This window comes from Anser anser (assembly GCF_964211835.1).
Source record: "Anser anser genome assembly, chromosome: 3".
NCBI classification, from domain to species: domain Eukaryota; kingdom Metazoa; phylum Chordata; class Aves; order Anseriformes; family Anatidae; genus Anser; species Anser anser.
This window is the reverse complement of record NC_139722.1, coordinates 51,313,946-51,328,774: the sequence shown is the minus strand read 5'-3', so window position 1 is coordinate 51,328,774 and position 14,829 is coordinate 51,313,946. Positions and strand designations below refer to the sequence as shown.

The following is a 14,829-nucleotide window of genomic DNA, read 5'->3' as shown; positions in this document are numbered from 1 at the left end:
GTCCTCCCCTCCTCAATGCAAGGGGCTGGATCCACGTAGTGCCTTGATCCTTTCAATCCTGTCATCTGTGATTTATCATTAAAAAGGCTTCCTCCCAGAGAACTGAGAAAACAGGAGTCCAGTTTTGTGTGGAGGGGGAGCTGTAGTGACCAAGCTGTTATTTTTCTGTTATTGTCTAAAAAGCCTCTGTGCACCAGTAGATATTTATAATCTGGTATGTTTTAGAATTAGTGTGTTATCTCCCACAGAACAGCATGTTTGATGTAATTCTGTTGGGACATATAAAACAGAAGTTTCATGTGAATGGCAGAGCCGCCAGGGAGGTGCGTGACGAGCCACGGCTGCTGTGCTCAGCCTGCTTGGGAATACACCAGAAAAAATAACCAAACTTCCATTGTGATTGGATCTCTTCCTGCTACCAAATCAAACAAATAAAAATGAGAACTTTAAATAAAGCTTTCTGGATGCCATGAATTGTGAGAGCACTAGTGTTCCTGAACATGCTCACACATGTTTTCAGTAGCAAAATCAAGGCAGTTTATTCAAGGAGTGCCAGTTGTCCTATATAAATTTAATTTGGTCAGGATCACATAACACTTTGAGCTATCAAAAGGGCATAAAAAGGATCCCTTTGAGGTCATTCTCCTACAACACAATATTTGCTTTGCCTTTGCACATCCAATACCACCATCTCACTAGATGTAGAATGTCACACAATGCACGGGAGAAAATTGACTGTTTACAGCATAATCTAAGGAACTATAAATCTATAAATCTTGTAAAAAGGGAATCTTTCTCTTTTTCTTCCTCACTCCTTCCCCTGTATCCCTTGCTAATTCATACTGTAGTATATATGTAAGGATCTTGTTTTGAAAACCATACTTATATTTCCTCCAAGTAAATAAATGTGAGATCATGCTGTGTTGCTGGGAACATGATAATTAGCTTTGCTGCATTATGAGAGCCTGAGGTGACACAGTGATAGATTAGGGCACACAAAACACCTCCCTGAGCATTTTTCAGCAATCACATGAGGAAATTATGGGATTTACGATTGGAACAGCTACGGAAATAAAATACCTCTTCATAGCTCTCTCATTGCAGCTAAAGTTCATCGCATTTTACTGTACAGTGATGCTATATTTCCATGTTTCTGCTGTTGAAATGAGTAGCTCACTGATGCTGCATTTGGAGATCCCTCTTGGATTGTTTCTGTTTCAGTTAAAGCACATAAGCACTTTCAGATAAAGAGAGATAGACATGGCAGTGAGCAACAGACAAATGGTCATTGGATATTTGAGCTGAATGTCGAAGCAACAGACCTAAATCAGTATCAGTTTTCTTGCAGGTCAGCAGAAAGAACCAAAGACAAAGACAGCACTGAATTGAACGAAATGGTTCAGACCAGACGGAAGCTCAAAAAAAAAAAAAAAAAAAAGGTAAAATATAGAAATCAGCAGGGTAAGAAGGGTGAGACATTAAAGGGAATTTCTCCATTTAGCTTTGATAGTGAAAGGAAACATTTTCTTTACCATAGTTTTCTAGCAACTGCAGAGCTAGTTTATGAAAACACACATCAATGGTGACTGATGGGATAGTATTTCTTTTCTTTAAAGGTCTTGTTAGATATAGATTTGAGATATAATTTAACCTGATGTCTATTAGGGATCCATAGAGGCCTTTTAAATGAGGAGAAGGATGTGGGTCAACTTTTGGCTAAGAAAATCAGCAGCATTATACTAGAGATCACAGCAGGGAACTGCATAGGTCCAGGGCCATAATTTCATTATAAAATATCAATACTTCCTAGTAAGCCTACAAGAACATGCACTAAATTACCTTCAGTAAATATGGAGCCTCATGGCACCTTCCCACCTGGTACCCAGGTAACAGCAGATATAACCGTCAGGGAACAGCTTTGAAGGAGACATGCAAACTGTTGTCTAATACAGGAGAGTTAAGGATTTCAGAGCACATTCACAGGATAAATTATTCAGCTCCTAAGAACAAGTCTTGACCCTTTACTGAAGCAAACAGCTTTTGTGCAGTGAAACTCAAGCGAAATATAAACTGACTGAGATAAAACTAGAGGTATAGTCATTATTATTCACTGGCTTCTTAAAAGGAAACATTGTATGGGACTTCCCTTATACATACATATTCCACACACATGTATGTGTGTAAATATATATATATATATATATGTGTGGAAGTTTTTACATGTTTCCTCATTGAGGAATAATTAACCCCATTGTTCCATTTGCTTCTTGCATCTCTCACAAATTTAGTCCAGCCAATTTTGAAAAACAATTAAGTTTTAACCATTTTATTGGCTATAGAGTACACATGATTTAACATCAGTGGTGATCTTCAAAGAGCTGTCCTTGGACCCTTCAGAATGGTTAGATTATTTCTGTGAGGTCTGTGAAAAACAATTTAAAAGAATAACCCTGCTCTGATTTACAAATTTCAATGAATAGATATACATTATATATATATAATATATATAGTATATATAGTAAATATATATATATAGTATATATATATGCTACAGGCTCATATAAACCTATAATAAAATAAATTTTGGAGGTATGCAGTGAAAAAAACTGTTCTTAACTTCTTGCAAGAGACCGCCTGCTTCCACCAAACTGAATATTTCTACTCATGTCTGGCCAGTGGTATATTTTCTAGCAAATACATCTTTTTCAGAATGCATCCAGTTTAGTCTCAGGATACTTTTTCATCCCAGTGAACACAGAAATATGATTGAGCAGTTTTTCTGCATTATTTATTCTTTTGCACATACATCTCTCAATTTTTCCAGGATTCTTGAGACTTAGGATGACAGGAAATAGCAAAATATGAAAGGGTATCCCTTGATTTTAAATTATCTTATGAAATCTTCTTTTGTTTGAAATTCTCTGTCCTTCCTCATTTTTTGTCACAAACATGAGAGTGTGAAAGAAATGCAGACCTAACCCAGAGTGGCATTCACTTGCTGTAGGCAACACCCACCACCAAGTCTCTCCCCCACTAGCTCGGCCTCTCTCCATGTCAGTCTTTGCAACAATAATTTAGAAACTAATCTGTTGTTGCAGATATTTCAGTTTCCATACAATTATATTCATCAACAGGAAATATATATATATATTGCAAAATTTTTTGAGCATCCCTACATTTCTTGTCCTTCTCTGCTGGCCATAAATTGCCAAGCCATTCTGGATAAGTTAGCTTCTTTCTTGGAGAAAGCTGCAATGATGCAATTTCATTTGTGCATGAAGAAAGCTTTCTGGAGCTAGTAGCCTCAATTTACTCTTTTAGCCCAGGAGCTGTATTCACAACACTATTAATGCATGAAGTGACTGGTAACTCTGGCCATGCTGCATCTCTGTTTATGTACACTGAAGGTTTTCTGCACAATCCAAACACCTGGGTTATTTACAAATCTAGACACTTTCCAAAAAGTTTTAACATCTTCTGTCTTGAGCTTTGCTATATTTTCTGGGTTGAGTGACAGCCCAGTGGATGTCAAGATGTGTCTCATGAATGGTACTTTATAAAAATTTTCTCTTATTTCTATTCAAATTTATTTCCCTAAGTCCTTATCTGACAGGAAATGATATGGCTGCAACCCATCTGTCAGACCATCTATGTGTCCCTACAACAAAACCCATTCATTTTGACACAGCTCTTTGCAAGCCTGGGTACTTCTTTCTGGCAGTCTTAATACTATCCCACAACTGGTATGAGCCCCAGAATTTTGTTCCAATGGCTCTACTTTCCAGATCCCAAATGTGTCCAGATAAAACTTATTTATGCAGTGGCACTTATCCTGATCAGCAGCATAAGATCCTATTTTTGCCAAGCCAAATAATAACAAGCAACGGGCAAGGATTTATCTTCATTGCTTTGCTTAAGTTGCTTGCAGTCACGCAAATGAATAGGTGCTCTCTCATGTTTTTCCCTATTGTGCTCAGAGATCTTTTTCTGCATTATGATGGTTTCTTCTCCTTTGTTGTTTTGCATTTGCTTTTGCATAATACAGCTATCGGGGTGTCTGTGCTGTCATTATTACTAGTGGATTATCTCTGAGACTGCTCCCTTTCTGCTCTGTGTTTAGATATGAACTTTCAATTTGCTTTATCTGCCAACAACTTTTGACAGAGTTAGCGTGGGATGTCAAAGTATTTCTCATTCAAACACCTGCATTTTGCATTCCAGTTACTAACCTATTATGAATCAGATTCAAAATGTGTTAACTGCATGAGTCAGGTTACCAAAACACTAAGTCATTGTTTCTCCAATTCTTGCTTAAACTCACTAAATAAATGCTTCTCTGACTACTGGTTGAAAGTGCATTTGGACTAGTTTTAGCGGTTTACATACACATCCCTTAACCTCTGCACACTTGGCCAAACACTCTTGAAAGAGGGAATGTATTGAATTGGAAACTTGAAAGAGGGAATATATTGAATTGGAAAAGTTAAGAATCTGGCTCATTTTCTTTCTTTCTTTCTTTCTTTCTTTCTTTCTTTCTTTCTTTCTTTTTCTTTCTTTTTCTTTTTTTTTTTCTTTTTTTTTTTTCATTCTACTTACCCTATTAGAATAGCATCCTTTATCCAGAGTGATCTACAGGAAGGTCAGTCCACAGGCAGCTTCTGATTCCCTATCTTCCCCCAGGGAGATGTGGACTCCAGGAGCTGCCTAACCTGCCACCCAGCAGGAGCCCCCTCTCTCCAGTGAGCAGCTCCAGCCATTGGGATTACCTGGGGAGGAGATGGGATGAAGCTAGGCAGAGCTTCTCCTCCAAGACTGGGCAACATAAGAACAGACTCTGCTATGTCTGCCCACGGTGGCTAAAAGGGTCAGGAAGGACACCTCTTGTACTCTTAGCCACCACTACAGAGTGACAGGGACACTAGCATCCAGCTTCATGTGTTGTTGACTTCTCCCCACCATGAGCTAGAGCACATCTATTCACTGAACACATCAGTGTCATCTGCTCAAGGATAGGAATGTGATATGTTGTTCAAACAATCTGCTTTGATGAAGTATTTTTTGTTTTCTTGATCACTTTGTTTTTAAATGGGCTTTTTGATGGGGAGGATTAGAAATGCTCAGTGTTCCTGATTTTGAAACCTGCAAGAGCCAACTCACTTTTGATACCCTATTCAGTGTTTGACAGACAGAGCAAGAAGGCTTCAAGACAGCACAATATCCCAACTTCCTAGTCCTTTCTCCATGTGCAATATTCATTCCTACCAAAGCTTGTCAAAGGCCCCGTGGATAGTTCTCTGTGCAGGTCAGCTGGAAGGTGGGTTTCAAAGCATTCTCCTTCCCTGCAGAGAAATCTCCCTGGGCATGGGATTGGAGAAGGGAGGTAGAGCTGTCAAACAAGGCAGAAATAGCCCAGCTGCTCTTCTATGGCCTGCGAAAAATAAATCTTTCCCTTGTCCCACAGACCCCTGCCTGGGACAGGTGGGGGTTTATGGAGGAAGACAGACAGACCCCACAGAGGACACTGATACAGTCACCGCTCAGCTGCCAAGATCTACATCACAGGTATTAAAAGGCCTAGGAAAGAGCCAATACACACAATGCAATTGAAAAGCTATTTCACAACTTTAGTTGTCAGCAAAAAGTGCTTACATGCAGTTCTTGTCTACATATGCAAAAAGGAACTTCAATAAAGCTTTGACAAATGCCTGGGAACCTCAGGCACAGACAGCCTGCAGGAAGGAATTAGCTAAAGCACCAGGATAGGAAAAGGGTGACCGTGGCTTGGATCCAAGCTTAGTCACAGGCACCTTTCTTGGCTTGCAGCTTACGCTGAACTGAGTTTGGCTGGAGACCCTGAAGAGCTGAGGAAATCGGGGCAAAGTTTATCAGTTCCTAAATGTGAAAAAAAAAAAAAGAGAGATGGACACAATAAATATTTTGAATTTTGTGAATCTGTTGGAAATCTGCCTTTTTCCTCTTAAATAGAGGGAATATTATTAAATTCCTTTCCAGTCCCAGCTGTGCGTGCAGCTAGAACAGCAGCTGTGTCCACATGATCACACCGCCACGTCCCAGGCCCTCAGGAAGAGGGACGGCCCCTTGTACGTGCTTGGACTAAAGGCACACAGATCCTTTTTCACTTTTTCCTCCTTTCAGAACTATTCCAGGATGGAACAGATATCCATCCCCACCAGCAGTGCACAAAGACCTGCTACCAGAAGGAGAAAGACCAAAAGGTGCATTTTCCCCTCTTTATCAGGGAGCCCAGCTCCTGGCCCAGCTTCTTCCATCCCCTCCCTCCCACTCCCAGCCATGCATTTGCTTCCATTTCCCTCCCATTCCACTCCCCACTGGAAAAACGCTGATCTCTTTCTTTCCCAAAGGGGATCACATAACATCCCCCTGGCAACAACACCAATTAAGTGTGAAGGAAAGTAATATTAGGAAAATGTTAATGGAGTTTGACTTCTTCTAATGCAATTTAGAACTGGAAACAATGAAGCAAGGCTGAATGAAGCAAGCTGCCAGCTCCCTGCGAACCAGCAGCGAAGGCTCCCGGGAGCCCCTTTTGGGAGCCGATGTCGCAGGGATGGGCGGAGGAAGGAGGGCGACCGCCAGGGCTTCGGAAAAGTTTACAGCGTGCACAGGAACCGCTCACTGGCTTTCCAGACCGACAGCAGCATTGGCTGGTGCCAAAGGGAGAAGCAATGAAAGGGATATGCACAGACACAAAGAGGAAGGAGCCGGCAAAATGACATTCTGAGTCTAACCCTGAGGAAAGCATTTACTGAAAAGAACAAAGGTATGTGCTGAGAGGCCAAAAGACCAGGAAGCCAAACTGGGAGTACTGAATGGGTCAATCACGTCCAAAACCTTAATGCTCCCGGAGACTTTGGTAACATTATTTACAGAAACAGGAAACATCCATAACTGACATAAGATCTCAACGAACATAAATGGAGCACATTTGGCTCTCCACAGTGACAAGAACACAGCTGGAATTCAGATTCATAAAAAACGTCAGATCGGAAATACCCTTATAAATATTGCCACCTTTAGCAGCAGGAGGTACAAATGGAAAGAGAGACAGTGCTTAAAGCTCAGTACCAGATAACACACCATGCCAGTCAGAGATAATTAAAATACTAAGAGCATCTGGCGTTGCTCATGGAAGTGATCTCAGGTGAAGCAAGGTGGGCCTGGGGGGACTCAACTTTGGAAAGGGTTCTATTTTTGTTGCCTTTTTTTCAAGGTGTTATTAGAAGATCTTGAAGAGAATGTACTGAACAACAGAAAAAAATATTTAGGTAAACCTTTTTTTTTTTTTTCCAGTTTCTAGAGCCATCTGAAAATATTCAGAAGTCATGGGCACATGTTTTCTCAGATCTTCATTAGAAGAAAACTGCTCTGTAATGGCAGTGTACGCCTTCAGTCAGTAACTAAAGGTACTTGTAAAATCAGGCAATTTCCTCTTACAAGATTTTAATATCAGCCAGTTACCAAAAGGTCATAACTATAAGTGCAGCTACACTCATACCTGCTGCAGCCCTGACAAAAGCGATAGATCATATACACCAGGCAATCCTTTTTCTGTTGCAAGCTGTTGCAAGAGTAAAGGATGGAGTGATTTCCCATGAAACACCACTCCTTTCTGTAATAGATAGCCTACATTTCTTAGGTGGGTCTTGTGTACATCAGAGGTAAAACTCTGAAAACATAGTTGAAATACAGTCATTGACTAATTTTGCTTTGCTTTTTTGATATGAGGGAGGGAGAGGAGCTGAAGATGTTGATTTCTACCCCAAACATGTAACTTGAGCACATGACAAGGCTAATCCCTGAGCTCTTACTGAGATGAAGTCAGATTTACAGCAGCATATTTTGAACAGGAAAAGTTGGGACAATTCTCCAAGCTCATCAATATTTTTTATTTATAATTTCATTAGAAGCCACACTGACACAGGAGACATGGCACGCGGTGACAAGAAAGTCAGCTTTAAGAGGCATTCCTGGCTACAAAAGCCACCTTTCTTTGCCTCTCTTGGACCTACACAGAGACTGCTGCACTGGGGACGGGCTTCAGGCAACCTGTCCTCTAAAAAGACAGCAGAGGGAAAGTTGTGAGGAAAATCTGTGCTGTTTTGCTGTTGAAGATTTTGCTCAATGTTTATCTGGTTTTTAGAGGATTCCAGTCTTCAGTTCACAATTTTCTGTAAATGCACAGATAACTGATACTAATTCAGATGACCTTTTTGGGCAGGGAATTCAGAGGGCAGAAGAATTCATACGCTATATGTAAAACGAGTATATGAATATGTAAACAAATAAGATTGGTATTTACAGTGATACAGATCAGGAACAACCCCAAATGTCAAAATAATTTATCCTTTTTTTTTTTTAAAATTCCTTTTCAAAATCAATTCATATCACATTTTTGTCATGATTTCAGGCCTGATGTAATTCAATCCCACAAATTCTTCGCAACAGGAACAACATTTTTTTTGACATTCATAAATATTGCAAGCATACAATGAACACTCATTTATCACACTGAAGTAGAACAAATGTATGACTGGAAGCAGGATGGGCTGTAATAACTTCTGAATATGTCCCACATTTTTACACTCTGTCTAGTCCATGTTTGTCAATTTACATTTGCTATGCTGGAACTGGAATTTATTAAGGTAAATCAGGAGCAAGATAGAGATTCATATTTCAGATTTTTGTGCCGTTCTCCCTCATGAAATCAGAATACAATTGTCTCATTGATGCTGATTATTCCCACCACTGCTTTCTGCAGTTTCCCTGATTTCCCATCCAGCTGAGAAAATATTTTCCTGTGAAACATCTGGCTAAGGAATGCTGGGAGTTCTGAAATGGCTGGTGCATCCTCTGAAGTAGGTGGCTTTGAAGCAAAGTAACATAGCTTTAAACAATTCCAATAGACTGGAAAATATTTAAGAAAAACTCACCAGAGACTATCCAAGATCCTGTAGTTGTTGTCATAGATTTCTCTGAGTATGTTGCCCTGACACATGCAGACATAACTAAGACTGTGCAGATATTATGGGTGTAAAAGCACAACCCCAGCAGAAAAGCTGTGAGGGGATACACAGAAGGGCAAAGAAGGAGCTGTAAAAATAGACAGTAGGAGAAAATCAAAAGAAGAGAAAATCAAAAGAAAAAAAAATCTGTTTTGTACAGCTTGCAGTTTTTCTTCCATGAATATTCCTCAGAGAAGTTGAGAGGCTACCCAACTCTACTGCTTTTAACCCAGAAAGAATAAAAAGTTGGCAGAGATGCAGAAAGAAATGATCTCTTTGCCACCTTTGTGATTTATTAAAATAAATAGTAAGTGAAAACAGAAAATAAGAGTAAGTCCTGAACTTATTTCTTTCGTGATAGTCTTGGGCCAGTCTGGTCCAGAAGTCAGCCCAGCACTTGCCCAACACAGCACTGTCAGCAAAGAACAAAATTCCCTTCTAAATTTCAGGCACATGATCAGACCCTCTTGGTTAGTTAGGCCTGGCTGAATAACATTTATCCTTTTCTGAACTCGAGATTGTCCTTCAGGTTACTTAATTTTTTTCTGCCTTTGTTCCAACATGGATCCCACTAATAGGAAAGACCAGTCACTGCAGCAACCGATCACAAGTAGAAGCACTTGTGGCACAGGGGAATGGTCACAGATAAACTACAAAGTCAATGAAGAAAGTCAAGAGAGAATTCATGAGAGATCAGTTTAACAACGAAAGGGGTTAAAAAGCAGACAATTTCTGGAAGAAAAAAAAAATCACCAGCATAAATTATGTCACTGTGGGACAAAGACATAAAGCATTGCAAAGAATTAATTTGGTTAAGTGAGGAATCCTCTGTATATATTATACATCAAAGTATGAAGGCGGTGGAAATAGGGTCATATTATTAAAGACAAGCTTAAAATTAAAACGTGTCGAGACAAGAGTAACAGGTAGGGACATGTGAAATGTTTTATTTATGTTCAAGTTCATAAATATGTTCACAGATAAGAGGAAGAGCAAAGAAAAGATTGAACACTATGCAGGTGAGATGAAAAGTCACTGAGACATATCTCTAAGAAAATATAAAAATCAGCTGCAATCAGAGAGTATAATTAGCCCTAGTGATAGACAAGCAACACATCCACCTTCAGTAGGGAAAGAATAGGTTAAAAAGTATTTCAAGAAGTCAGACATTTTAAAATTGACAAATCTTGACATCATGTCATCATTGAGAATTTTAAATAGCTGGTTGATTAACTCAGCAAGCCATTAACAGTTACCTTTGACAAATCATGGAAAAAAAGTGAGATGTCTGAAACCAAGTAGAGGGCAGACATGGCTTCTATCTTCAAGGAAGGAAGAAAGGAAAAAAAAAGAGAGAGAGAGAGATCAAGGAAATACAGACATATCAACTTAGTTCCACTTTCTGGAAAAATACTGGAACAACTAAATTAATACATGATTGAAAGCATGTAAGTGGAAACAAAGTGTTGAATAATAACCCATATGGAATCATCAGGAGCAAATTCTGTCAAGCCAATCTCATTTATTTTTCTGACGTGGCAACAGGTCTGGCAAAGAAGGGTAAACAATAGATGTCACATCCCTGATATTAGTTCATATTTTGACTATTTTGCACATTTTCCTAAGCAAACTAGGTAAATACAGCTGGGAAGATGCATTCTGACAGTACTTTTATGCACTGACGATACAAAAATACAGCCAGCCATTGACATGATGATACCAGCAGTTCAATGGACCAGTGGTTCAATCTCATCTATAAAGGTGACTAAAGGTGGATCCCCAGTGAAGAAGAGAAGAAGAAGGAAAAAATAGAGCAGTGCTTTCTCAGAATACTCTTCTAGATTCAAACAGCTTTTGGCTCGGGGTCTGTCTGAGCACAGGTTGATTGCTTTACACTCTTTCCTTATAAATTGTTTAGTTGCTTTTTTGAACCAGCATATTTTTCTGGCATCCAAAACATCCTGTGGCAAGAAATAAAAACATCTTAAACTTGCATTATGAGATGAACCTTTAGAATCTGACCCTTGTTATATAATTTGACTTCCCCTAGATCTTCTGTGAAAAGGAGAAAAAATAAGTCTTTCTCTTTTCCCCTGATCTATGATATTGTGATATGACAGACCTCTAGTATAAGTCCACTTACCCTGAAGCTTCCTAATTGTATTGGATGATTTCCATACAGAAGCTGCTTTTGATCATCCTCTTCCAAAATTCTCTACAGACTGGTGATGTACCTTCACTGTGATGGGAGACGAAATCTTCTTTCTGTGCTTAGAAGTAGTATCAGAACATGTGCTGTTGTGAGGAAAAGGATTTGTGCCATTGTTAATCAGAAACTGAAAATGGCCTGCTACTGAAAAAAAGGACATCTGTCCTTTCTACCCCATCCTGGTCAAGACATATCAGCAGTATTCCACACAACATTGGTCAGTGATGTCAGTGATGGAGGAAAACGAGGAAAAAATATGAACCAGTTGGGCAAGATTGAGAACAGTTCAATAAGAATGATTAGAATTTACTTGAGTAAATAAGCTGGGAGGAAAGACTAGGAAAATTGGTGTTGGTTATACTACAACATATAATCCAGAAGGCAGATGGGAAAAAAGTTTACAAATGTATGTTGGAGCAAGAGGTATTCAGGTCCATTTGTGTGGGAGGTAAGACAAGAGGAAACCACCTTGCCTTATGAAACGGAGAAGCCCCTCAAGACTAAGAAAAGCTGGAGGGTGCGAAGGAGAAGGTGCTTGGAGGGGCTGAGGGACTCCATGAATAAAGGCCATAAGGAAAAATCAGGTTTAATCAGATGTCTGCTAGGAAGAAGAAAAGCACACCTGATCCTGTCCTGGGATAAGTGAATGAAGAAGGCAACATCTCCAAATTCTTCCCATTTCTGGAGTTTCGTAAAGCACTGCAAAGTAGGGAATAAGAGGACAGACATTGCTCAAAAGTCCTTTTCTGTAAAACATTGCTAAATTACCATATGCAAAATTTGTCTGCCTTATTTAGCATACTGATTGAGGTTTTGTTTACAGTTCACCAAAGATCACTGAAAAACTCACTGACCTAACTGGACACTTCCCATATCCTATACAGCAATACGAAATATAATCTTACAAAATAAGCATTATTGCTCCACTTACCTTTTTCCCTCTTGGTAGTCATTAATCTGGGTTAGATTATATGCACTGTTAAACATGATTTATGTTTTTTTTTGTTTTGATTTATGCATATAACAATTTGGAATGATCTCACTCTGATATCATGACTAGCAAAGCCATCAGGTTTTGGAGAGAAGGCTCAAAGTCTCATTCACAGGCTTTCAGCTCATATCTATCTCTATTAATGCAAAATTGTTTTTGTTGTTTAGCCACTGAAGAGATAAAACAGTTTTGACATGTTTAGTAAATCTGTTTATATTTTTATTTCTAACTTACTCTCCTGAATCTAATTTTCCCTGAGGAAATCTGGTACCAGATATATTTATACTTTCTTTTCACTCTTCAGACTGCTCCACAAATGAATGTTTTTTGTTGTGTTTTTTTTTTTTTTTTTCTGCTCTACAGGATTTCCCACCTAGTGTTTAATCCATTAAGAAAGTTTTGCAAGAAGCAGGGAAAATAACAGCGATTTGTCATACTTAAATCCAGCAGCTTCTACAGAGAAAGGGTTAATAATATGTCCTGTCTTAACATTTACTTTTTCACACTTGCAGGTCCTTGACTGCAGAACATTATTGCTTCATCCAGCAAATAAACACCCTCAGTGTTTATATAATATTTTATATTTTCCAGTGTGGAGTGATACTAAAAGGAAACACTTGGCAAGGGCATGAAGGGGTTAATGGCCTTTCTGGAGGAAAGCATTGCTTTGGCCTTTTCCCACAGTGTTTGCCAGGAGCGACAAATCTGGAGGAAGGGGCCTTCCGCTGGTCCTCAGGGCGAAGGAGGGGAAGGAGCACAGAGCAGAGACCAGGATACAAGGGGGCCTCAGAGAGGAATCTGAGATTTTTCTGATTTAAGTGGTTGCACGTAAGAAAACCTGATAATATGCCCACATAGCCTTATCACTGATGTACATTGATACATGTCTGTGTGCTATCTATCAAACCTGACGGATTAACTGACACATGGGAAGTCTCCGTGTTTCTCTCCTCTTTATCTGGTTCAACATCTACTTCTAAAAATGTGTAATAGTATTTATGCACTCTACACGTTTTTATTTTTATTTACTTTTATTTTATTCTTATTCTTATTTTTGTTCTTATTTTTATTCTTATTTTTTATTTGGGAAGGAAAATATCTTTTTCTCAGCAATTTATTTGCCCCAGTGAATGCTGACCTCTACACCTGCCCTAACACACAGATCAGATGTGCAAGTAACTTGCAGTGTCTGAGGGGACATCTGAATTTTCTGTCTGCCCTGGAGGGTGGTTGTTGCACCATCAGAAAAGTGTGTACTGTGCAGTAAGTGGCTGACGGAGTAGCTGATGTTTCTTTTCTGTCTAGTATCACTGCCAAAGCATTTGCACATACAAGCTTAAATCTACATGTAGGGGCAAATTGTAAGGTCTGTGAAGATAGACTGTTAATGAGATTTTCCAGAGTACCTTTTCACGATGCCTATTGTGCTTTATGAGATAGGCTTACCATGTTCCACGCCTTGTAAGGTAGGGCCTTGAGAAGGTATGTGTGTACAGCTCTCACCCTGGAGTGAGGAAGTTACACGATGAATTACTGACTTACTCTTCAATTACACTGGCATTATTGTGAAACTCACACATTACACAGGATCCATTCACAGCATCTTCGATTTTCATCAGATATTCTCTGAGCTTCGTATATGTTTGAGCAATCAAACAGTCTTTAAGGGGAGTGGGGGGAATCCTATGAAACTAATACCCAGACTTTAAAATCAGCTTGCTATAGAGTGTTTTTGCAAATACTAAAGGAAATGAAAAAGAGCCTTTCTATACTAGGAGATTATATTTCTGCTTTTCATGGTTAAATCTGAAATGACTGGCTCCAAGTAAACATCTGAACTTCATCTGGTTTTGTAATGAGGAAAAAAAAAAAAAGAAGAGAGAGAGAGAAAGAGAGAGAGAAGTGGATTCATTTAGGCAATAAAGAGCAAGTATATAGTGCTCTTGCTAAAGGTTATAAAGGTTACAGGTTCAGATTAATGTCTGAATTTGAAAGGATCGGTTTTCACACTGCAAATAATCTCTCGAAAAATTAGTGGTATTTTTCTCTTTATTCTTTCAAATCAATTTAGTTCTAGTGAAAGCAGCTCAACCGACAGCCCTAGAAACCAGCATTCTGTGCTTGTAAGCAGTCTGGGCAGAGGGGTGTAACGAGAACAGCAGCAGCACAAATTTGCACAAATTGTTTGTACATCTCAGAACGGACTTTAAGCATCTGGCTCCATGGGACACAGCCAAACTTCCCAGGCAGACGCTGGCTTTTCAGACATGGAAGCAACAGTGCCAGTCAAAGAACTCCCATTTTGAAGGACTTCTGCAAGAAGTCACACTGAAATATTGCTGAGAGATTGGTCCTTCCAGGGTTCAGAGAAGGAGAAGAAGCAAAAATAGCTGAAAATTTTTCCACAAGATCTCTAAATTCCACTTTGTGCAAACTAGTGATGACTTTCTACTCTGTCCACACACCGGTAATTCCTGTTTTGCAGAACAGTGGAGGGAAGGCTAAGAGAGGCAAGGTTCATTTCCCATTTGCATCACACATGAAAAAAAATATTCCTGCAGCTTTTATTATCATCTATTATCATC

The 14,829-nt window shown here is 39.2% G+C and overlaps 1 long non-coding RNA gene across 1 annotated transcript in view; it reads right to left on the bottom strand.

Moving 5' to 3' along the window:
* The window catches only part of LOC310896802, a 76,223-nt gene that overhangs the window by 34,506 nt on the left and 26,888 nt on the right, over positions 1-14,829 (bottom strand). The window contains exons 2-3 of the long non-coding RNA XR_014581847.1: positions 11,876-11,952; positions 11,188-11,339 (exon numbers count right to left, since the gene is read on the bottom strand). This is a non-coding gene — a long non-coding RNA (uncharacterized lncRNA). The remainder of the gene's footprint in view (positions 1-11,187; positions 11,340-11,875; positions 11,953-14,829) is intronic.